The sequence below is a fragment of the Lathyrus oleraceus genome, chromosome 2, assembly GCF_024323335.1.
Source record: "Lathyrus oleraceus cultivar Zhongwan6 chromosome 2, CAAS_Psat_ZW6_1.0, whole genome shotgun sequence".
In the NCBI taxonomy this organism is placed as follows: Eukaryota; Viridiplantae; Streptophyta; class Magnoliopsida; order Fabales; family Fabaceae; genus Lathyrus; species Lathyrus oleraceus.
In genome coordinates, this window is record NC_066580.1 from 399,722,796 (window position 1) to 399,746,426 (window position 23,631).

A 23,631-nucleotide genomic window follows, 5' to 3' on the forward strand; every position below is an offset into this window, starting at 1 on the left:
GCTTGAATTATATTTCCAGATTCATATCCCACATGACTGCCACATGTGAGCCGATATTTAAGCTCCTCCGGAAAGATCAGTCTCATGATTGGACCGAGGATTTCCAAAAGGCCTTTGACAGTATTAAAAAGTATTTGTCTGAGCCTCCGATTCTCTCTCCGCCTGTGGAAGGGAGACCGTTGATTATGTATCTGACGGTTCTTGAAGACTCAATGGGTTGTGTTCTTGGTCAACAAGATGAGTCGGTGAAGAAAGAGTATGCTATCTACTACTTGAGTAAGAAGTTCACTAATTGTGAGTCTCGATACTCGATGCTTGAGAAAACATGCTGTGCTTTGGCTTGGGCTGCTAAGCGCTGACGCCAGTATATGTTGAATCATACGACTTGGTTGATATCCAAAATGGATCCGATCAAATATATTTTTGAGAAGCCTGCTTTAACTGGGAGGATTGCCCGTTGGCAGATGTTGTTGTCTGAGTATGATATTGAGTATCGAGCTCAGAAGGCGAATAAAGATAGTATCTTGGCTGACCACTTGGCACATCAACCAATTGAGGATTATCAGTCTGTTCAGTATGACTTCCCGGATGAGGAAATTCTGTATTTGATAATGAAAGATTGTCACGAGCCTACGCTAGATAAAGGGCCAGAGCCTGGTTCCCGATGGAGCATGGTGTTTGATGGCGCTGTAAATCAATATGGAAATGGTATTGGGGAAGTGATTATTACTCCTCAGGGCACACATTTTCCTTTTACAGCAATGCTAACTTTCAAATGCACGAATAATATGGCTGAGTATGAGGCCTGTATTATGGGATTGGAAGAATGTATTGATCTTAGGATCAAACATCTTGATGTTTATGGTGATTCGGCCCTCGTTGTTAATTAGATTAAGGGTGAATGGGAGACGAATCAGCCTGACCTCATCCCATATAGAGACTATGTGAGGAGGATTTCAACGTTCTTTACTGAGGTTGACTTCCATCATATTCCTCGAGATGAGAATCAGATGGCAGATGCGCTTGCTACGCTTGCTTCAATGATTGTGGTTAGACTTTGGAATGAAGTTCCCAATATCACCGTGATACGCCTGGACAGACCAACTCATGTATTTGCAGTAGAGGAAGTGCAAGATGATAAGCCATGGTATTATGATATCAAGTGTTTTCTTCAAAGCCAGATTTACCCGCCTGGGGCATCTATGAAAGATAGAAAGACTTTGAGGAGATTATCTGGAAGTTTCTACCTCAATGGCGATGTGCTTTATAAGAGAAACTTTGACATGGTTCTCCTCAGATGCGTGGATAGACACGAAGCAGACCTGTTAATGACTGAGGTCCATGAGGGTTCATTTGGTACTCATTCCAATGGACATGTCATGGCTAGAAAGATGTTGAGAGCCGGCTACTATTGGCTGACAGTGGAGTTTGACTGCTGCAAATATGTGAAGAAATGCTATAAGTGTCAGATTTATGCGGATAAGATTCATATTCCCCCGACACTTCTGAATGTGATTTCGTCACCATGGCCTTTCTCTATGTGGGGAATTGACATGATTGGCATGATAGAGCCGAAAGCGTCGAACGATCATATATTTATTCTCGTAGCAATTGATTACTTCACCAAGTGGGTTGAAGCGGCATCATATGGAAACGTAACCAGGCAGGTGGTCGTGAAGTTTATCAAGAATCAACTCATATGTCGTTATGGTGTGCCAGATAAGATCATTACTGACAATGGATCTAACTTGAACAACAAGATGATGAAAGAGCTGTGTAGCGAGTTCAAGATAGCGCACCATAATTCTTCTCTTTATAGACCAAAGATAAATGGGGCTGTTGAAGCTGCTAATAAGAATATCAAGAAGATTATCCAGAAGATGGTTGTTAGGTACAAAGATTGGCATGAGATGCTGCCATTTGCTTTGCATGGGTATCGTACATCTGTCCGCACTTCAACAGGGGCAACCCCTTTCTCTCTTGTATATGGGATGGAGGTTGTGCTCTTAGTAGAGGTGGAGATCCCATCAATGAGAGTCTTGATGGAAGCCAAGTTGACTGATGCTGAATGGGTTAAGAGTCGTTATGACCAACTGAATTTGATAGAAGAGAAGAGATTAACTGCCATGTGCCACGGTCAGTTATATCAGCAAAGGACGAAGAAAGCCTTTGATAAGAAGGTCAAGCCTCGTGTGTTCCGAGTAGGTGACCTTGTGCTCAAGAAAGTCTTGTCTTTCGCACCCGATTCCAAGGGCAAGTGGACTCCAAACTATGAAGGTCCATATGTTATTAAGAGAGCCTTTTCAGGCGGTGCTTTGATACTTACAACTACGGATGGGAAGGATTTCACTCGTCCTGTGAATTCAGATGCAGTCAAGAAATACTTCGCCTAAAAATAAAAACAGAATATCTCGCTAAGTTGAAAACCCGAAAGGGCGGCTTAGGCAAAAATGAGCGTCTCGGTGGATTGAAAACCCGAAAGGGAGATCCAGGCAAAAGTTAGAGACAAAAAAATGAATATGTATCCTGCTAGATTGAGTACCTCACCTTGGGGAAATCTAGGCAAAAATTAGGGATTTGGCAGGTAACTGCATCTTGACAAGACTTTGTTCTACAAACCGTCATCTGTCAGAGATTCTCGCTCAGTCATTATCAACTAAAGCTTCAAATACATCAGATTCCAAGTTGGTGGAGAAATGGTCATTATGTTCAATGTAGCCCTTTTTCCAATATATATCACCAATTTCAAATTTGTAAAGATCCATGGAGTCTCGCCATTTGCAGACTACCATTCCATCAAATAAATTTGAGCCTTTATCCAATTATTTGCACTCTTATTTGTTCCTATTCAACAAATGTTTTTCATGTTTTAATTGAGAAATATCATTGTTTTAAATAAATAAATTTTGCATAATTTGTTTTTAAACAAAGTGAACATTCACAATGATAAAAGGATACTTGGGATGTCTTTAGTGCTCTCCCAAGGATGGTATGATTCCCAACAGGGTAAGACGTTTGTTCATATTCCTGGCATGCTTATATCCTCTTCCTCCGGAGCCTTTTGTGGTTTTTCTCCCAAGCAGAGTGTTTGGTAAAGGTATTCATCTCTCTTTCCTTCAGCAGAGTAGTGATCCTTCCTCCTCAGCAGATGCGATCTATTTGGTAGTGCAATATTTGGTGGTGACCTTGGAAGCTTCTGATTGGTGGTTGTTCCCTACAGAGATCCATCCTCCCCTTTGATAATTTCCCCAGTAGAGTTGCTTCTGCGGCGGATTTTATTTGTGTGATCCTGTCCCCAGCCGGAATGACTGATGTTCATTCCCCTACAAAGATCTTTGTTTCCTGGTATCTCTTGCCCCCATCAGATTGGATGTTCTCCAGTGGGCCTGGATTTCTCTCTCGAGATGTATTACCGGATGTTTGTTCATCATTCGTTGGACCTGTTAGAAATGTTTGTTTTGTCAGCATTCATCATACATAAACCACACATATATGCAGATATTCATGTTACATTCTTTTCCATATATCTTTGTTTGATATCTCTTGCTAGTTGGTAATATGTCTCCCCAAGTAGATTTTTGTGTCTGATCTCCCCATATAGAGTCAGACCCATAAGAAGAAAGCGTCGACCCTTTCTCCCATACTCCCCACTGAGTTATGTCCTCGTGGATGATTATTACTTCTGTTCCTCTCAACACATATATTGGGATGGAGTTTCCCCTGAGTTATATCCTCATAGGGATGAGTCTTGTTTCATCGTGTCTCTCTAGTTTGTTCCTAGATTGGCTTCTTGTGATTTTTTTTCCTGCGCTTCCCCGTAGTTTAGATGAATGATTGCTCAGTAACCAGTAATTATCCATATTTTCCTCGGCGGAGTCTGTGGTTTTCTACCCTTATACCGGTAGTTGTAAACCCTATTTTATCCCTTTGCAGAGTTAACCTTTTGTGTTCATCCTAACCGATGACGGTTACTCTTCCGTGGTTTTCTACCCAGTATCCGGTAGATGTAATCCCCTCCTTGACGGTTATCTTTATCCAATATTCGGTATTGATATTCCTTCACCCTTTTTGAGTATATCTCCCAGTAACCGGTGATATATCTCCCGGATCATTGCCTTTGTCAATATATCCCTAGCGAGTCATCTTGCATTTGCCTTTCGTTGGCAATGATCGTCTCTCCCTTTGATTTGGTCATCATTTTATACCTAGTATTTGGTATCCTGATGCCCTTTTCCTTTCGGTTGATTTATCCTTTATTAACCCAGTAATCGGTTGTGGATAATCTTCCATGCGAGTGTGTTATCTACGTTATGATGGTAATAGATAATATATCTTTTGCTCTTTGGTCGAAGTCTTTTGCTCTTCCCCAGTCGAGTGAGATTCATGTCCCCTTTTGTGGAATCGAATGCCCATCCTGTAATCGAGTATGCTTTTTAGCCCTCTTTTGGATGATGAGTGTCTTGGAAATATTCCCCAATTCACGCCTTGGTCGGTCACCTATTATATGCCCAGTAACCGGTATCCCTGGTGTTCCTTCCTCTCTGCTCCCTGTTATGACTTTTATCCCCTGTGGAGTCAGATTTCCTGAGTTGAAATATGCCTTTTTTAGGTTTTCCTCAGATGATTTTGGATGTTTGATATCTCTCACCCTTATACCGGTCTTAGATATTCATTCTCCCTGAGTGTGTCGTTCTCTCACCCTTATACCGATGTTGCAATCACATGTCTCCTTGAGCTTATTACCCAGTAACCGGTAATACCTCATCCTGTTGTTTCCCTAGAGGAGTTCTGTTTGGACATTCCTCAGTGGAGTCCCTTAGTGGATTTCCCCCATCTGAGTCCGGATTTTGATCTGAAGTATCCTTTGTGGATAGTTCCGCTGTATTGGCATATTCCCCAATACATGCCTCTTTGAGTCAGCTCGAGTCCTTCCATTGATGTGTTTTCACGAAATCTCTCTCGTGTCTCAGCAAGTTCTAAGTCGTGACCTGCTCACGCAATTTATCTCCTTTCTTATCCCTATAAGAGTCCCAGAGTCTCTGTCCCATGGAGTGAATTACTCATATGGATTGTCAGTTTCTCCGGATTTCTTTTCTTCTTTGTGGACACATATCCCCACAGAGTATTACTTTCGTTTGCATACATACATCTGCATCATGAGGTCTCTTAGGGACCAAAATTCGTCTCTTTGTTATTATTTAAGCCCATTCTACCTCGTCGAGACAAAGATTTTAACCTTCACTTCTCCGGCTAGAATGACCTTAAATAGGGGCATCTGTAAGACCCAAATTTTGACCCTAAGATCCCTCATGGCATCATAACATTGCATTTTCATAGCCTCAAGGATCATAAGCATATTGGTTCTCTTTGCCTTTGGGTGGAATCTCTTGAGATTTGGTTTGAGATCACCAAGCATGCTCGAATTGTATACTATTGCTGTTCTCATTTTATTCACTAACCAAAAGCATAAAAATATGTCACTAACATCTTTTGTTTGTAGCTTGAGCAGTCACAAGGTCTAAAAGCTTCTAAGAAATCCCTTGTGCAATGAGATGGTCAAGAGAAGATGAAAGCAAACATGGAAGTGGTTCCAAAATATCCCATTCATCAAATATGCCTCCCAAGTATCTCAATTCATCATTTTGATCAAAGCAAATCAAGAGGCTTGAGGCTTGTTTCCCAAGGAAACCCTAATTCATCTCTTCATCAATTGTGCCTTGCTTTTGAAGCAACCTCAACCCATGGTCGAATACAATAAAGGGAAGTTTTTTAATTCATCATTTCATGCATATTTGAACTTATTTGAGTGTCCTCAATCATCAATTCATCAAGATATGAGTTTTGGACTTAAGAAGTTGATCAGTCAATTCATCTAACTATTTTGAAATACACCGAGACCTAACTTTTTATGTGTTAGTCAAATGGAGATGACCCCAAGAGAAAACGTTTTCTTAAGGATAATATGAACAACTTTCATGTTCATCAAAAATTGATTTGAAGGTTTTAAGGTCATCATCCATTCCAAGACATTATAGGTCATTTTGACTGAAACCCTAATTTTGGGTCAACTTCCCAATGACATAACTCCTTCATTTTTCATGATTTTGAGGCGAGACTTAATGCATTGGAAATATTATTGTGTATGATCCAAATGTTATGTTGAGCAAAATTATAAAATCTCAAAATAAATACATGTGATAATGCAAAACATTATAGGTCACTTTGGACCAAATGCGTTGAAATGTGAAAAAGTCCAACTTCAAGTGCCCATAACTTCTTCATCAAGACTCTAAATGATGCAAAATTTAAGTCCAAATTTATTTCCTTGAATATATCTACAACTTTCGTGTTGAAGATTTTGTCATATGGAGCTTGCATCATTGAGACAGAAGGGCTTGAACATTGGCCAATTTTGGAAATTTCACATATGCATGTTTTGCACCTTACACTTCAAATTCAATTTTCATTAATTTCCAAGGCCCAAATGAAGTTTTGATTAACATGACATTTGTTCCTTATGCAATAAGCTTTCCAACCATTACTCATAAGATTGCATTTTGATTTTGGACATGGCATTTTCGAAGGCTTCAATGTAATAGTGCATTTTGTGAAAATCATTTCAATTGCCATGCATGAGCTCATACAATCCAATTTGCACGTCCATTTCATTCAATTGTGATCTCAGCTTGCCAAATCAAGTGGAATGGGCCCTCCATGCGCCTGTACAGGCCCATGCATGGAGGCGCTCTTCATCCATGCAATGCTTTGTTCATGCTTCTACCTTGCCAATTGCTATTAATAGGAGTGTTTGGCCTCTCATTTCTTGAACCTTAAGGCGCCCTACATGCTGTTCAACTGAAACCCCACCCTCACACCAAAGGAACTCTCTCTTTTCTCTCAAATTTTCAGATCTAGAATTCAGTTTCCTCGACTGTTTTCTTAGATCTAAAAGTTCGTAGACCTCTTCACCTTGATCCATAGAGCTTTCTGTTTGCAAAAGAACCCAAGGATCTTGACTCAATTCCCCACAATTCAAAGGTTTTCCTCAACTAAATTTTGCTTCAAAATAGCTTGTATATGGTTCCATTTGCCTTATTTTTGTATGATCTGAAGTCCTCTGCATAGAGGCAACATTATTGAGTTTTAAATTTTTGAAATTAAGCAAGTTCAGTTGAATACCATTAAAGTTCCATCTCTGATTTCTCTTAATGTAGAAACCTAGAGTGGATTTGGTTGGTACAGAAGTGATGTACATCACTCCACCTTTCGTTTGATACCTGGATCGTGCATTTTGGTTGACATTTTCTCCTCTGCAAATTTGGACCTTCGCCAGAGCTGGCCGGAGAAGACGGTGGCGCTGGCCACCGTCTGGTCTCCAGATCTAATCTGAGCCATACATTTACATTTCTAGATTTAATCCTGGCTGTCCAACGTTATGACTTTTTTTAAATGTTTGTGTGACTCAGTTGAATGAGGATCATGATGCGCGCGCATCCCACAACCGTCTGATGCTCCAGCTTAATTAATGAGCTTGGATCCAACGCGTGTGGATTTTCCATAATTTTTAATTCTGATTTCTATTTTATTTTATTTCTTTTAATTCCATTTTATTTCTAAAATTCATATATCTTTCATTATTGGTCCAAAAATTATGGGACCAATTGCATTATTTCTCTTTTAATTTCTACTTTCTAAAAATGATTTTTAATATTTTTTATTTTATCATATGCTATTTTTTAGAAATTTTCTCTTTTATGATTATTTTTAATTCATTTTAATTAGTTTTTGATATCCAAAAAATACAAAAAAAAATTCTCAACCTCTTTGAATGATGATAGATCTATGAAAAATATTCTCATCAATTTATTAACTGATTTGAGATTTGAGTTCAATTAGGTTATTTTTATGCATTTTTAATTGATTTAAAATAGTTTCTGACTTTTAAAAATGCTGAAATTTTTTGTCAAACTTTGTTTGACCTTGTTGAACTTGTGATAATTCACTTGGACTTTTCAAAGTTGATTTGAAGTGAATTTGAAGTTTGACATTTCTTTATTATTTTAATTCAAGTTTTATTTTAAATATTAAAAATGCCAAAAATATTTTATTTGTTTCTTGACTTCTAATCTTCATTTTGCTTCTGTTTTCTATTGTTTGACCTTGATCTTCTCTATCTTTGGTAATAGCTTGTTGATTATCTCATTCCATTTCATTTAATGCACTTTAATTCTTCATCTTCTTCTTCTCCTTTTTCTTTTTCTTTTTTGATCAATGAGTTAAAGATTGGTGGTTAGCTACTTGGATCATCAATATGATCTCAAGAGAGGAACTCCATTTGTGGTATTGTTTCTTATCCCTTATCTCTTGTATGATTAGGACCTTAGCCATTCTTCTTCTTCCCTCCACTCTAACCCAAACCAAAACTTTTGTGCAAACATTTAACATTTCTTTTCAAACATTAGAAACCTAAGCCTTATGCTTTTGATTTTCAAACTTTCTTTTCATAACACTTATTTTGAATTGAACTTCTAAGTCAACTTTGACCATATTTTGTACATACTTTTCATTGGTAAATATAACCCATTCAAATGCTTTTTGTGGTTTCAATGGCCAGTTTCTTAATCAAAACTTTTCATAACCTTTAGCTATTAGGTTTGACTTATCCTTGAGGAAGACGTAATGCTCACCTATATCCTTAGTGATGGACAATGAGTCTTCCATGCTTATTATAGGGTTAACCCCTCACTAGCATGTTGAAGCTATCCTCACATGGTGGATTTGTGGTTTTAGGTTGAGTTTTCTCCCTTGGATAACAAAAGACCATAAGACTTTTGGACCAATCAATTCACCAATTTGTTTTGAGATTTTTACCCCGAACTACGAGGTTTTGATCCTAATCTTTTTTAAGATGGTACGTAGGCAATGGGTTGATCCATCCAAACACAAAAATGTAAATAACTTGTATATTATCTTCTCATCTCTTCAATCATGTTTGCACAAACAAATTTTCACAAAATACCAACCTTACAGCAAGTGTGAAAAGGGCTCCCTAGGAGTACCTAGAATGTTTTGGGTGCTTAAAACCTTCCCATTGCATAACCAACCCCCTTACCCCGATCTCTGACATTTTTACTAGTTTTTGATTCGAAAAACTTTTAGGTTTTTGTTCACTTTCTAACCATTCCTTTGGATAAATAGAAGTGCGGTGGCGACTCGACTTGTATGGTTTACCTTGGATTTAGTCAATATCTCTAATGGTAACGAATACCCCGCTACAGGAAGGTGTTAGCACCCAAAGTGTCCTAGGTACTCCTAGGAAACCCTTTTGTATGCATTTGTGTAGCAGTAAATTCATGATCATCAAGCTATGGATAAGCTAGAGATAAAATAACAAGAGTCGCCACCGCACTTTTATTGTTTCCAAGGGAAAAGGGGAAAAGTACGAACAAAACCCAAAAGTAAGAAGTTTTCAAATCAAAACTAATAAAAAGTCATAGATTACAGGTAAGGGGGTTGATTCCACAGAGGGAAGGTGTTAGCACCCAAAGTGTCCTAGGTACTCCTAGAGAGCCCTTTTTGTGTGCATATGTACTTGGTATAAAGTGATGTTTACAAACAGATAAAATGGGGGGATGAGTAAAGAATTCATTAAATATATTTTTTGTTTTTGACAAGACCTTCGGTCTTGTGCCTACGTACCAACATAAAAATAAGGGATCAAAACCTCGTAGTTCGTGATAAAAATTTCAAAGTGGATGCATTATTTTTAACAAAGATTAAGTTTGAAAGACACAAAGGCCTAAAAATGGTTTGAATGAGTTAGTTCTTTTTTTGGCTTTTTGAAAGTTTAAGTCTAGTATAGTTAAGTGTATTTACAAGTTTAATTTAAGAAAATAAGTTTGAAAATGCGATGGCATAAAGCCAAAGTTTCTATCTTTTTTGCAAAAGCAGTCAAAGTTTAGAACAAAATAAATTCAATTAAAGAAGGTTTTGAAAAAAAGGGAGGGAGAGATTTTGAAATTAAAGAAGTGGGGAGAAGATGAAGAGACTACCCTATGTACAAAATTAAAAGTTTAGAGTTGAAAAGATCTGACCAAATGGGTAGCAATCCAATAGACAACAATGTCAATAGAAACCCAGAATTCCCTTGGACTTTTAGAATCAAGCAACACACAAATGCACAATTATATTATCTTGAAGAGCAAGGCATCAGATAAAGATGGCCACATCCAAGCTTATTCATTCCATGATATTCCTCAAAGTAGCCCATATAATAGATGAATTCCAGAAGTCACAGGTTCAAAATAACAGCTTCACAATGATCATGTTGCAGATGAACTTAGAGAGATCTTCAAAGATATATTGGATGAAGTTTCAAATTGCAAGCACTTGGTTTCTCAATAAGTTGGCATTGGCCAAGTCCTTTAGCATAGGAAGGTTGCCTAAATTCTAAGTCCATTTGTCCAAGATCAAGCCAACAGTTCACACAAAAGTTTTTTAGGGTTTTTTTGTTGTTATTATGTACATTAATGGTCAAAGACCACACAAACAAACAAAGTATACACAAACAAAATATATCACACAATATGGTCCAAATGGACAAACTGAAAATTGCATTAACATAAGCAATTATAATGATATGAATAATGGCAAATGAAATAAAATGCTAAAAGTAAATTGCATTAAAGTAAATGGCTTGAATTTAAAAGTTAGTAGTTAATAGGTTAGAAGTTAGTATTGTTTTGCTTTTTCTTTTCATTTTAAGATATTCTTTGGAGAACACTCAATCCACTTATCACAAACATGGATCCTTGAACCAAAACAACTTCCAAAGAAAGGAAAGAAGACCAAGTTTTCACACAATACCATGAAAGAGGGGAGACTTACAATCCCACTAACTAGAATGCTTATGCCTTTTATGTCACAAATTTAGTGTTATGTTAAGCAATCGTAATTGGACTTATGTAGAAGTCACAACTATTTGAGGTCGGGCAATAGAATTTTGGTGTTAATGAATGTTAGAGACATAGTATAATAGACTTTGCTCATGAAACATACCACACACAAAAAAGATATGCAAAAGGTGTGGCCTAATCTCATCCATACTCATGTTAATTTTTCAATCAACTAGCATTAGGACTTTGAGATATCATAGGCCAAATGAGATAATGCATGAAGAAGGGGACTAAGATGAAGTGAGAGGGGAATGAATAGAAACACAAATTGGTCAAAGGAGGACTTTTACCAAATTAATATCATCCATTCATTTTGGGAGATGAAATTTACATTCCATCAATCCCCTAAATCCAATGATATTAATTTGACAAAGTCAAATCAACCTTGACCAAGGCCCAACAACAAAAGTCAAACACCAACAAGTCATCACAATTGGTCAACAAAATTATTCGGTATTTAATCAAATTAAAAATACAAAAATAAGGCATTTAAATTAAATATGGTTTGTCCAATTCCTAAAACCTCATCAAAGCACCAAAGAAATGGCCATGAGATTTATCATTGGTCACACAAGGTCAAAGGACCTTGGAGAAAAAATTTCATAATTTTTGGACATTTAAAAGTATTTTTAAACAATTAAAAACAAATGAAAAATTAATTAAATCATGAAAAATATTAATAATAATTCAAAAAATAATTTTAATTCAGAATATGAAAGAGGAGTAATGAATCCAAAAAATAATGATCCAAATAATATTAATAATGTTTTGCTTTTGCTTTTCATTTTAAGACATTGGACATAGTGTCCTCCTTACAATTCATTGAAATATGCAACGCCAAATTGTGATTTTTGGCTTCCTCAGGAAGCTCTTCATCACAAAAGCTCATATTACTGTAAGAAGTAATATTGGCAACAAGGTGGTCAAACTGATCCACAATCACATCATGCTCAACGTAAGCCTGCTCGAGCACTTTCTGCAACGCCTCCCTATGTGCCTCAGAGTTCATCAATAGTGACAACACGAAGATCTTTGACGGAGTCTGGAGTAGCTGCTCCACAACATTGAATTCTCTTATTTTGATTAATTTCAAAACTTCATCATGATCATTAACCTTCAGTTTGCTGGATTCACCAGACTGACACACTGAAATACTAACTGGATTTGCTATTGGAATCTATGCCTTCTTACTTGCTGCAACATCTTCTATCTCTTTCGAAAAAACTGGACCAAACACACGACCACTATGGGTCACCTTTGCAATATCAACAATGTTCACCATATAGTCTGCAACCGGTAGAGGAATCTCCCGACCATTTTCGATCATTATGGCGTTGTATTGATAAGGCACAACTTTATCGGAAGCATACGGAACAGGGCCTGCTAACCGTATAACCAACGGTGATACTGATCTGTTGACATTGTTGATGTTGCTGCTATCAAACTGGATAATTACCCGCTCAGGGGTCTTAAACACAAGCATGATTACATTCACATTATCTATATCTCTTGATTGGCAAATTTGAATAAGTCCTTCATCCATCAACCTCTGAATATCCCTCTTGACAATAACACATCCACGAGGGTTCACACAACATACCACCTAACCATCATAGTCATGCTCACAATCACTAACCAAACAAATATATTTATGAATTGCCACCATAGATTGTCTGATATGGAGAACATCATAAACCTTGTACTCACCAGGACAACCATCTACCATATTGACAAAAGCATTACCATGAGCAGGTAACGAATTAGCTTTTACATTAGGCGCATTGTCTTCAAAGGAACCATCCCACTCTTCACAAGCTTTTGCACTTCATACTTCAACGGATAACAGTTCTCTATGTCATGGCCAGGGTCTCCCTGGTGAAAAGCACAACGAAGTTCAGGTTTGAACCACCATGGAAGTGGCTCAGGGATTTGTGGAGGATTTCTGGGTTGAATGAGGTTCTTGAGAACCAAGGACGGGTATATTTCTTCATAAGACATAGGAATAGGTTCAAAGGATACCTTCTTCCTCCCAAAGGTTTGTTGGTTATTATTGTTATTGTTGTAGTTGGTTCTTTGTTGCGGTTGTTGTTGACGTTGTTGTTGCTGAATCAGAACTGATTGATTGTTGGAATTATTGGAAAATACAGGAATCACTAATGAAACTTGACGTTGATGTTGACGAGGTTGAGAAATATTTCTGAGATGAGGCCTCCTCTGCCTCCCCACTGATACTGAATTAGTTTCTCCCTCCTTCCTTTTGGAGAAACTCCCACCAATTTTCTTGTTAGACAATGCTTGTTCTTTAGACATACATCCTTCACATACTCCTTCTTCTAGCCTCATCCCCATATTTACCATTTCGGTAAATTCATTGGGGGCACTTGCGATCATATGTTCGTAGTAAAAAGAAGTCAACGTCTTCCGGAAGATCTTCGTCATTTCTTTATCCTCAAGAGGTGGACTAATCTGGGCAGCCAACTCTCTCCATCTCTGGGCATATTCTTTGAATGTCTCTTTATCCTTCTGAGACATAAACCTCAGTTGGTCTCTATCGGGTGCCATATCCACGTATTACTTGTACTGCTTGACGAAGGCTTCAACCAAGCCATTGAAAGTATGGATGTGTAAGACCCTAATTTTGACCCTAAGATCCCTCATGGCATCATGTTATTGCACAAGTGCATTGCCTCAACGATCATAGCATGTTTGGCTCCTTAACCCTAGGGTTGAGACTTGTGTGAGTGGTTTGAGATCACCAAGCTTACTTGTATTGTATATTATTTCTTTTCTTATTTGATTACTAATCAAAAGCACAAAAATATGTCACTAACTCTTTTTGTTTTGAAGCTTAAGTGATCATGTGCTCCCCTGCTCCTAGGAGGCTCTTAAGCTCAATGCAATGGCTAGTTGAAGATACGAACAAGCATGGAAATGACCCACAAAGCTCTTAATCATCATATATGTCTCCCAAGTATCTCAATTTGCCAATTTGATCAAGATAACCTAAAGGGCTTGAAGATTGTTTCCCAAGGAAACCCTAATTCAATAGTGCTTTGACTGCGCCTTGTGCATGAAGCAATCTCAACCTCTGATCAAATTTAATCAAGGGAATTTATTTCATTCATCATTTTATTCATATTTGAGCCTATTTGAGGCCCATAAATCATTTATTCATCAATATTGGAAGTTTGGCCTTGAAAAGTTGACCAGTCAAGTCATCTGACTAAATTGAAGATCACTGAGATACAACTCTTTATGTGTTTGTCAAATGAAGATGACCCCAAATCAAAACTCTTCTTAAGAACCATATGAACAACTTTCATGTTCATCAAAATCCATTTGAAACTTTTAAGGTCATCATTCATCTCAAAACATTATAGGTCATTTTGACTGAAACCCTAATTTTGGGTCAACTTCCCAAGGACCTAACTTCCTTAATTTTCATGATTTTGAGGTGAGACCAAATGTATTGGAAAGCTTAAGATGTTTAATTAAAATTTTATGTTGGACAAAATTTCATAATCTTAAAATAAATACATGTTATAATACAAAACATTATAGGTCATTTTGGACCTAAGTCATTGAATTTGAAAAATGCCCAACTTCAAGTTCCCATAACTTTCTCCTGAAAAATCCAAATGATGCAAAATTTGAGTCTAAATTGATCATACAACTTTGATGTTGGAGGTTTCTTCATTTTAAGCTTGCATCATTGAATTAGAATGGCTTTAAGAGGCTTGCTTTTGGTGAAAATTTTCAAAGGGTGATAGACATGTTTTATGCCCAAACTTTCACAACCAGTTTTCACTAATTTACAAATGCCAAATTAAATTTTGCCCAACATGACTTTTATTCCTTATTTCAAGGAATTTCCAACCTTTACTCACATTACTTTTTTGGACTTTCCATGTGTGAGTTTCAAAGAGCTTTCTCTTTATGTCCATTTTGGCATTTCATGATATAACTTGATGTGCAAGCTTGTGTGGTTCATTATGCACGTCCAATTTATTCCCAGTTGGCCTCAACATGGTGTATCATCCATCATTGGGCCTTACATGTGCCTGTACAGGCCCATGCAAGGAGAATTCAAATCCCATGCACACGAGGGAACCATGCCTTACAACACATTTCAGCTATAAATAAGTGCTCATTCTCATTCATTTTTCAACCAAGTTGAGATCTGAATTGCTACTGAATTGAAATCCCAACCCTCACTAAAGGAATTTTCAGTTTTCTCTTTCTCTTTCAAGCTTGAAATTCAACATCATTAGTTGATTTTCAAAGCTCAATTCCTTAACCTATCATCACCATCACACTTCCAGAACAAAAGCAGATCAAGATCTTGGAGAATTTGTGGCATTTAAAGCTTCAATTTAGAGGTAGAACCTCAAACTTTTTTGATCTAGATCTTGCAATTCAATGTGATTTTCTTGGGTTTATGAGGTTTTCTGAAGTCCTCTCACTTGAGGCAGCCCAGTGGTGGTCTTAATTGTTCAAATCGTGCCATTCTAGTTGACACACCATGATCTTCAAGCTCACATTTCTCTCTAAATAGGAAGAGTGAGGATGATCTATGGTTACAGTGGTGATATATATCACCTAAGCTTCATTTTGATGTCCTTACATTTCAGTTTCATTACAATTTATTTTCCTGCGCGTGGTGGCTGGAAATGGTTAGATCACCGGAGAAGATGGTGGTTTCCACCACCACCACCACGTGTTTGAGTCTCATCCCTTGGATCGTGTCTAAACGATATAATTGTGGCAATCCATTGTGTTTACTTGTTTTAATGCCATGTGATGCACGCTTGACTTAGGTCTACCTTGCATCCGCGCCTCTGAGTTGTTGATCCCTTGCCGCGTCAATTAATGAAATGATCTGATGGCTGCACATTTTTCCCATTTTTAATTTCAGTTAATTCCTTTTATTTTCAAAAATTCATAAATATTTTATTTGAAGTCACAAAAATATGAGACCAATGCCAAATTTTTTCTTGAAAAATCTAGTTTCATATTTTGATTTTTAATTATTTTTGTGACTTCATTTAATATTTTTTGTGAATTATTTGATTTTTTAATAGTTTTAGTTCATTTTTAATTACTTTCTGATATTCGAAAAATCCAAAAATATTTTCCTAAAACCTATGGATCATGATAAATCGTTGAAAAATAGTCTCATCAATTTCTTATTTGATTTGATATTTATTTGAGATTTTAATTCATATTGTGTTATTTTTCATTGTTTTTAATTGTTTTAAAATAGTTTCTGATTTCAAAAATTGTTGAAATTTTTTGTCAAAGTTTGTTTGACCATGTTAGACCTATGAGAATTTAATTGGACTTGTTGTAGTTGATTTGAATTAAATTTGAGGTTTGACCATAGTTTGTTTATTTTATTTTGCATTTATTTTTAATTCAAAAAATACCAAAAAAAATATGCTTCACTTGTTGAGTTGTAATCTTCATTTCTCTTCTGTTTGGCATTGATTGATGATGACTTAAGCCACATTTGATCAATTGAATTTGATACTTGAATTCTCTTTCCATTCATTTCATCTTCATCCCTTTCTTTTTATTTTGGCCAATGAGTTAATGTCTTATGGTTGGTCTTGACAAATGAGAGGTTTAACCTTCTTTGATCCAAACCAAACTTAACTTGATCCAAGATCAAGTGAGTTATTTTGTGTCCAAGATAGGTTGCTTCTTGGTCAAGCAAAAAAACCTAAAGTCCATACAAGGCGCTTCCCCTTTTGTTTTGGCATGGCAAGTTTTTGGGGCTTGGCTTACTAGTCATGATCTCTAACTTGTGTTTATTTGCCTATAGTTTTATTGACCGGCCTCAGATAGGTGTGACTACTACATTAGTCCACTTACGGTTGCTTAACATAGCGCTACATTGTCTTATGACAAACTAACATAACCATACTAATTACTAACTTTAATTTGAGCATTTAATTTCTTGCAATTTACTTTAATGTCATTTATTTCTTGCTCATTTATTCATATTGCTTTTTTCACTTTGCTCACTTGAGCACATACTTTAGGTTTATGTCATTTTTCCCTTGCTCATTGGAGTTCATTATTGTATATAAATATATTGTTATCTTGTGTTTGTTTTGTGTTTGTTTGTGTGAACCAAATGCAAAAGGAGAAAGGACTTAGAATTAGGACTTACCTATGCTTAAAGGAGTTCAAGAGCAACTAGGCCTCATGCCTTTAGAATGCTAAACTTGTTGAAGAGCAACTAGGCCTCATGCCTTTAGAATGCTAAATTTCAAAGTTGACTTTAAAGGAGTTAATTTCCAAAACTTATTCTTTGTCCATTCCTCTTATTGTGTTGTGAACTTTTTGATCTTTTCTATTGTATGATAGGGATTCCATCTTGAGATAATAAGAAGGACCGTTGTCATGAATAGCCAAGTTAAGAGAGACAAGCCAAATGGAGATCCTAGGAGCTTGAATTAAACTGTTTGATTGCTTGAGTGTTTGCTAAGTCCAAAGGAAATGAGCATCTTGAATCATCTCTATGATTTCAAGAAAAGGAACTCCAAGGGTTTTATCTTCTCCCTCTTATCTTTGCATGCTTTAGGACTAGCCCTTCTCTTCTTCTCCCCACTCTAACCAAGCCAAAATCTTTTCTTTCAAACTTTGACATTGTTTCAAATTAGAAACCTAGGCCTTATGCCTTTGATTTTTCAAAACTCTTTTCATCAATACTCATTGTGAATAAATCTTAATCCAACTTTGACTTCATTTTGTAAATAAACCTAACTTGTAACTATAACTCACTTCAAGTTGTTGTTTTGGTTCCAATGGCCACCTTTGTTAAAACTTTTCAGAAACATTAGTCATAGGTTTGAGTTATCATAGTGGTTGATGTAAATCTCACCTCATCCTTAGTGATTGGTGTAGCGGGGTATTCGTTACCATTAGAGATATTGACTAAATCCAAGGTAAACCATACAAGTCGAGTCGCCACCGCACTTCTATTTATCCAAAGGAATGGTTAGAAAGCGAACAAAAACCTAAAAGTTTTATCGAATCAAAAACTAGTAAAAATGTCAGAGATCTGGGTAAGGGGGTTGGTTATGCAATGGGAAGGTTTTAAGCACCCAAAACATCCTAGGTACTCCTAGGGAGCCCTTTTCATAAGTGTTGTTCTAGTCTAAAGGGTGTTGGTATATCTAAAGTACTATTTACTAAAAGGAAGGTTAAAAGGAAATGACTCGCAAGGATGTCGCATCCACTGCCTACGTATCTCATCTGAGTATGAGAATCAGTGTCTTCGTAGCTCGGCTACCTATGGGTTAAAGAGAAGTGTGCTCGGTAAGACGTCGCGTCTTATGCCTACGTATCTCATATGGAATGAGAATCAGAGCAAAACGTAGTTCGGCTAACTAGGGGTTAAGGATTGCCATATGAACATGGACTTACAAAAGAGGACACCAGCTGTGTCAAAGGAGGGTGGGCAGTGTGTTCAACGTCCTATCAGTAGGTGTCGCAGCTCGCTGAATCGAGTCTTAGGCAGTTACCTCTTTGCAATAGAACGGACTGACATGCCACAAGATCGGAGACGCGCGGAAGGTCTAAAAATGGGGAAGCTATGCCCTAGAGTTGTCATGCAATATGGACCTATGTGTTAGGATTTACAAAGGGGAACATCTACCTAATGTTAGCATGCAAAGAATAAGGGAATTCTACCTATGTTATCATACAAAGGGTTCTACCTAATGGGTGCTACCTAAACGGAACAAGAGTCGACGGATGGAGCGCGTAGAGGAGTTACGGATAAGGGTAGATGGGGATGCCGGAGGCAATCGACTTACAGGTAGATGGCGATGCCTGAGGCAATCGACTTACAAGAGGATGGATGAATGTGTGCTGGTTCTGTTAAGTTTTGAAAATGATTACTCGACGTTGGATCGAGCTTTTGATCTTATTTTGAAATGGTTATCGGATGTTCGTTTTAATTCTTGTATTAATAGGTGACTAAAGAAATAAAGAAATAAATATTATACACTTTATGGGAGAGGGGTACATTTGTTATGAATGGGGATTGTTCATGGAAAACAAACAATAAGAATATATGCCTCATACATCATACAAGTAGGCAACAATTATCAATCAGATCGGATAAATAAACAATATATAATCAAACCAAAGAATCAAATAATGGAGCATTTAAACAATGCATGGGAGTATGAACATGTTAAATAATCAAGCAATAGAAAGCATGAATGAGAGAAACAAGTATAAAAGATAACAGTTGAATCAAACAGATGAAAATATGCACACGAAGGGTCCACTGAATAATTTAATCAGGAAATGAGGTAAGGACCAAATAAAATCAAGGTAAAAGGCCTATAATACATGGCATATGAGATGAACGAGGGAGGATCAAAAGATTTCTTCAATTGCCATAAGCAATCCCTAAGTCAAACATCAATCATAAAGAAGTCAACTGAAAATTCAAGTCAACTGAAAAAATAACAAATAAATAGCAAATTAATCAAGAAAATTATGAAATATTAGACTAAATAAGGTGGGGTCAGGACATCATCATCCCCCAAAAAGATTTTAAAAATAATGAAAATTGGTACGTGAATTAATTAAAATAAAACAGAAGTCAAATTAAAAGTCAACCAACCAAACTAGGTCAAAAATAAATCCAAAATAAATAGAAAATGTGAAATAAAATTCCAAGAAAAGGTAAGGTTGGCCATGAGACAGTGGTCGACCTTCATCCCAAAAATCAAACGCTAACAATAATTTTAAGTCATAAAAATGAAATCAATAAAAAAAGTGTGTTAAAATGGACCATTTAGAATAAATAATTAAAATAAAATATTAATATTAAAAAAATACGAAAATAAAAATTATATAAAATTAAATAAAATGTTAAGAAAAGTGAAAAATATTTTTGGGTAATTTTATGGACGAAGAAAATATTTTAAATTAGAAAAAGAAATATGAAAATGGAAGGATTAATGGTGATGAACATGGTAAGCAAGCGTGGATATATCAAAACATGGCCATGGAAGAGATGATTACCTAATGGAAAATAGAAGTGGAATGGAATCTGATATGTGGTGAAGCTTTGCCTCCTTCCACGAAATTCCAATGCTCCTTTAGGGTTAGGGTTTCAGCTTCTTAAATAGGGTGAATTAGGTGTTCTCATGGGCTTTTTAATAAGTGATTTATCCATAAGAATAAAAGTGTGAAGTGAGGTGTAAAATGTTGTTATTTTGGGCCAAACTTAAGTGAATCGATGTCTAATGCATGGCCAAAAGAGGTAAAAAACGTGACTGGTTTGTGCAGCATGCTTAGAAAATCTGATTGGGCCAGCCAGGCCCAAAATCTGCCTAGAAAATCAAGTCATGGTGCCCACTTTAAATGAATGTATCTCTCAAACCGTGGATCCAAATGAGATGATTCCAAAAGGATGTGAAAGAGGACATGGCAAGGTCGAATTGTTGTGAAGAAAGTATTTTCAAATAATGCCTTGAAGTGCAAGAAAACTGGCCAAGAAGTCTTGACAAATTTTGAAGATTTTGGACTTAGAAATTTTTCTAACTGTCCTAAAAAAATGTCTCACTTTGACTAAGCATAACTTTCTCAATTCTAATTCAAATGGAGCAAAATTTATATCTCTAGAAAGCTTGGAGCTTTTATCTTGATGCAAAATAGGCTTAAAGTGAGTGCGACGATCATGAAAACTTGCCCTAAATGGAAAGTCAACCATTTCCAAATTAAGTAACTTTTCCAATTCCTGATTAAATGATGAATCCATGATCCAACCTTGATCAAATTTCACATGTAGGATCCCCTAGGCATGAATTTTGAGATTCCACTCTCAAAATGTCAGGAGTTGACTTTTCTGGCCCCACAATTGACTTTTCCCACACTGTCTGATTCCCGATTCCATTGATCAATTGAAGCACTTCTAGCTCAAATAAAGAGCTGATTTTTTGTATGTAGACCCTTGTGGACATATGGAGGGCCACAGAAAAGAGTTTCACCCAAAGAATCAGAAATAAACTGATTTTATACCAAACCCTAGTTTTAGGGCAAAATGATCAGGAACTGATTACACTGATTGCCAATGGATCTTTCTGAGATAATTGTGAATCTTCCTAGGCCAAGATGCCTCTCTAATCATGACATGGATGACCTCCTCTACTTCTAACCAAAAATTTCCTGTTGCAGGTAGCCATGAAACCCTAATTTCTGATTAAATCCAAATGAACACTCAAATAACTTTGAATCCTTCACTGATGAACTGAGGACCATAATAAGATACTTGGACCCCCCTGAGACCCTTGAGACTTGTATACTTAGAAAATGAAGTCCAATTCTTAATCTTGCTTTGTGTGGGCTCCTTCTGTTAAGGAGTAATCGATCAAAACCTGATCTCGATGTCACTGATGCAGTATGCAATGAGTATGACCTAATATGATGCTAATGAAGTGTAAAACATAATCCCATGCTTCCAGGAAAAAATGAAGGGTAAATTTTGGGGTATTAAAATTGGATTATAAGTCTTCCATACTTATTATAGGGTTAACCCCTCACTAGTATGTTGAAGCTCTCCTCACATGGTGGATTGTTGGTTTAGGTTGAGTTTTCTCCCTTTGATAACAAAAGACCTTAAGGCTTTTGATCAAATCAATTCACAAATCTTTGAATTTTTTTACCCTGAACTACGAGGTTTTGATCCTACCTTTGTGATGGTACGTAGGCAACGGGTTCATCCATTCAAACAACAAAATTTGCAAATAGAATCTATTCTCTTCTCATCCCTTCAATCTTTTGCACATATTTTCACAAATACCAACCTACAACACATGTTTGCAAAAAGAGGTTCCCTTAGAGTACTAAGGATGTTTTGGGTGTGTAAAAGCTTCCCATTTCATAACCAACCCCCTTGCCTAGATCTCTGACATTTTTATTAGTTTTTGATTTGATAAAACTTCTTACTTGGCTTTTGTTCGCTTTTTAGCCTTTCCTTTGGACAAATAAAAGTGCGGTGGCGACTCGAATTGTATGTTTACTTTTGGTTTAGTTAATAAACCTAAAGGTAATGAAAACCCCGCTACAGGATGCTTGCACTGTCTAAGCCCATATACCATCTCAAAGCAGCACTAGTTAAACTGTCTTGGAAATAGTGAATCAGCAATTGATCATTATCAGTTTGAGTAGACATCTTTCTGGCATACATCACAAGGTGGCTTAGCGGACAAGTGTTCCTTTTATATTTTTCAAAGTCAGGGACTTTAAATTTCATCGGGATTTTCACATTGGGTACTACGCAAAGCCCAACAACACTCTTCCCAAACAAGTCCTTTCCTCTTAAAGTCTTCAGCTCTTTATGCAGCTCGAGGAACTAATCCTTCATCTCGTCCATTTTCTCATATACGTCTGGGCCTTCAGATTGTTCAAAATGATAAATGGTGTCCTTAACACAAGGCAGAGTGTGAACAACCTGAGGTGGCACTAACATGACCGGGCTAGATGCCGGCAGAGAGACAAAAGTAGGTACATACCGTTCAGGTATAAAGTTGGATGGCATTCCCCAAGGGAACCCAGCCGGCATAGAAGGATCAGATTGGCTGGCAGCAATAGAAACGGTTGAGGTAGCAACGTCAGAAATAATAGTCCTCTAGGGAGGAGTTACAGGAGTTGGTGAAGATTGGTTATGCGCAGCAATGACAAATTCCATCAACGCCGTTAACCTGGAAATTTCATCCTTCAGATCTCTATTCTCTTGTTCTAGATGCTCCATTATCCTTGATTGATTAGCGCAAGTGTTGTATCGATGAGTCTGCTTGGCTGAAGCTAATAACGCAAAAATATATCATATATTTGACTTGACTTGCATTACAATGTAGTGCTGTTTTACTTATTTTCCATAGCATTATGCCATATTTTGTGTTTATTTCAGGCATTTATCAAATAAGAAGTGTCTGTGCGAGCAAAGCAGAAGTGTCTGTGGGATCAAATGCATTGGAAAGCTTAAGATGTCTACTTCAAATTTTATGTTGAACAAAATTTCAAAATCTCAAAGGAAATACATGTGATAATGCAAGACATTATAGGTCCTTTTTGACCAAATGCATTGAAAGTCAAAAAAGTCCAACTTCAAGTACCCATAACTCTTCCATCAGAAATCCAAATGATGCAAAATTTAAGTCCATTTTGATTGTCTTGAAAAGATCTACAACTTTGGTGTTGGAGATTTTTCCATTTGAGGCTTGCATCACCAAAACAGAAGGGCTTGAAAGTTGGCCAATTTTAGAAACCTTGCCTTGACAGATCTTGCACCTTGCACTTTAAACTTAAATTTCATAAATTTTCACACTTCAAATGAGTTTTTGTCCAACATAATATTTGTTCCTTATACAAAGACCTTTCTAACCATTACCGATATGCCTATGTTTGGATTTTCTAAATGGTATTTTCGAAGAGATGATTCTTTCGGTACAATTGAGGAATTCACTTGAAATCTTGGTACATAAGCAATTGCCTTGCAAGTCACACGTCCAATTCCATTTGGCTGATGCTCAGAATTCATTTGGCATTGTTTTTGGGCCTTGTGCATGATCATGCAAGCCCATGCAATGAAGCTTCACATGCCATGCACACAGACTGATCACAAGCTTCTTGCCACTCCCTCTAT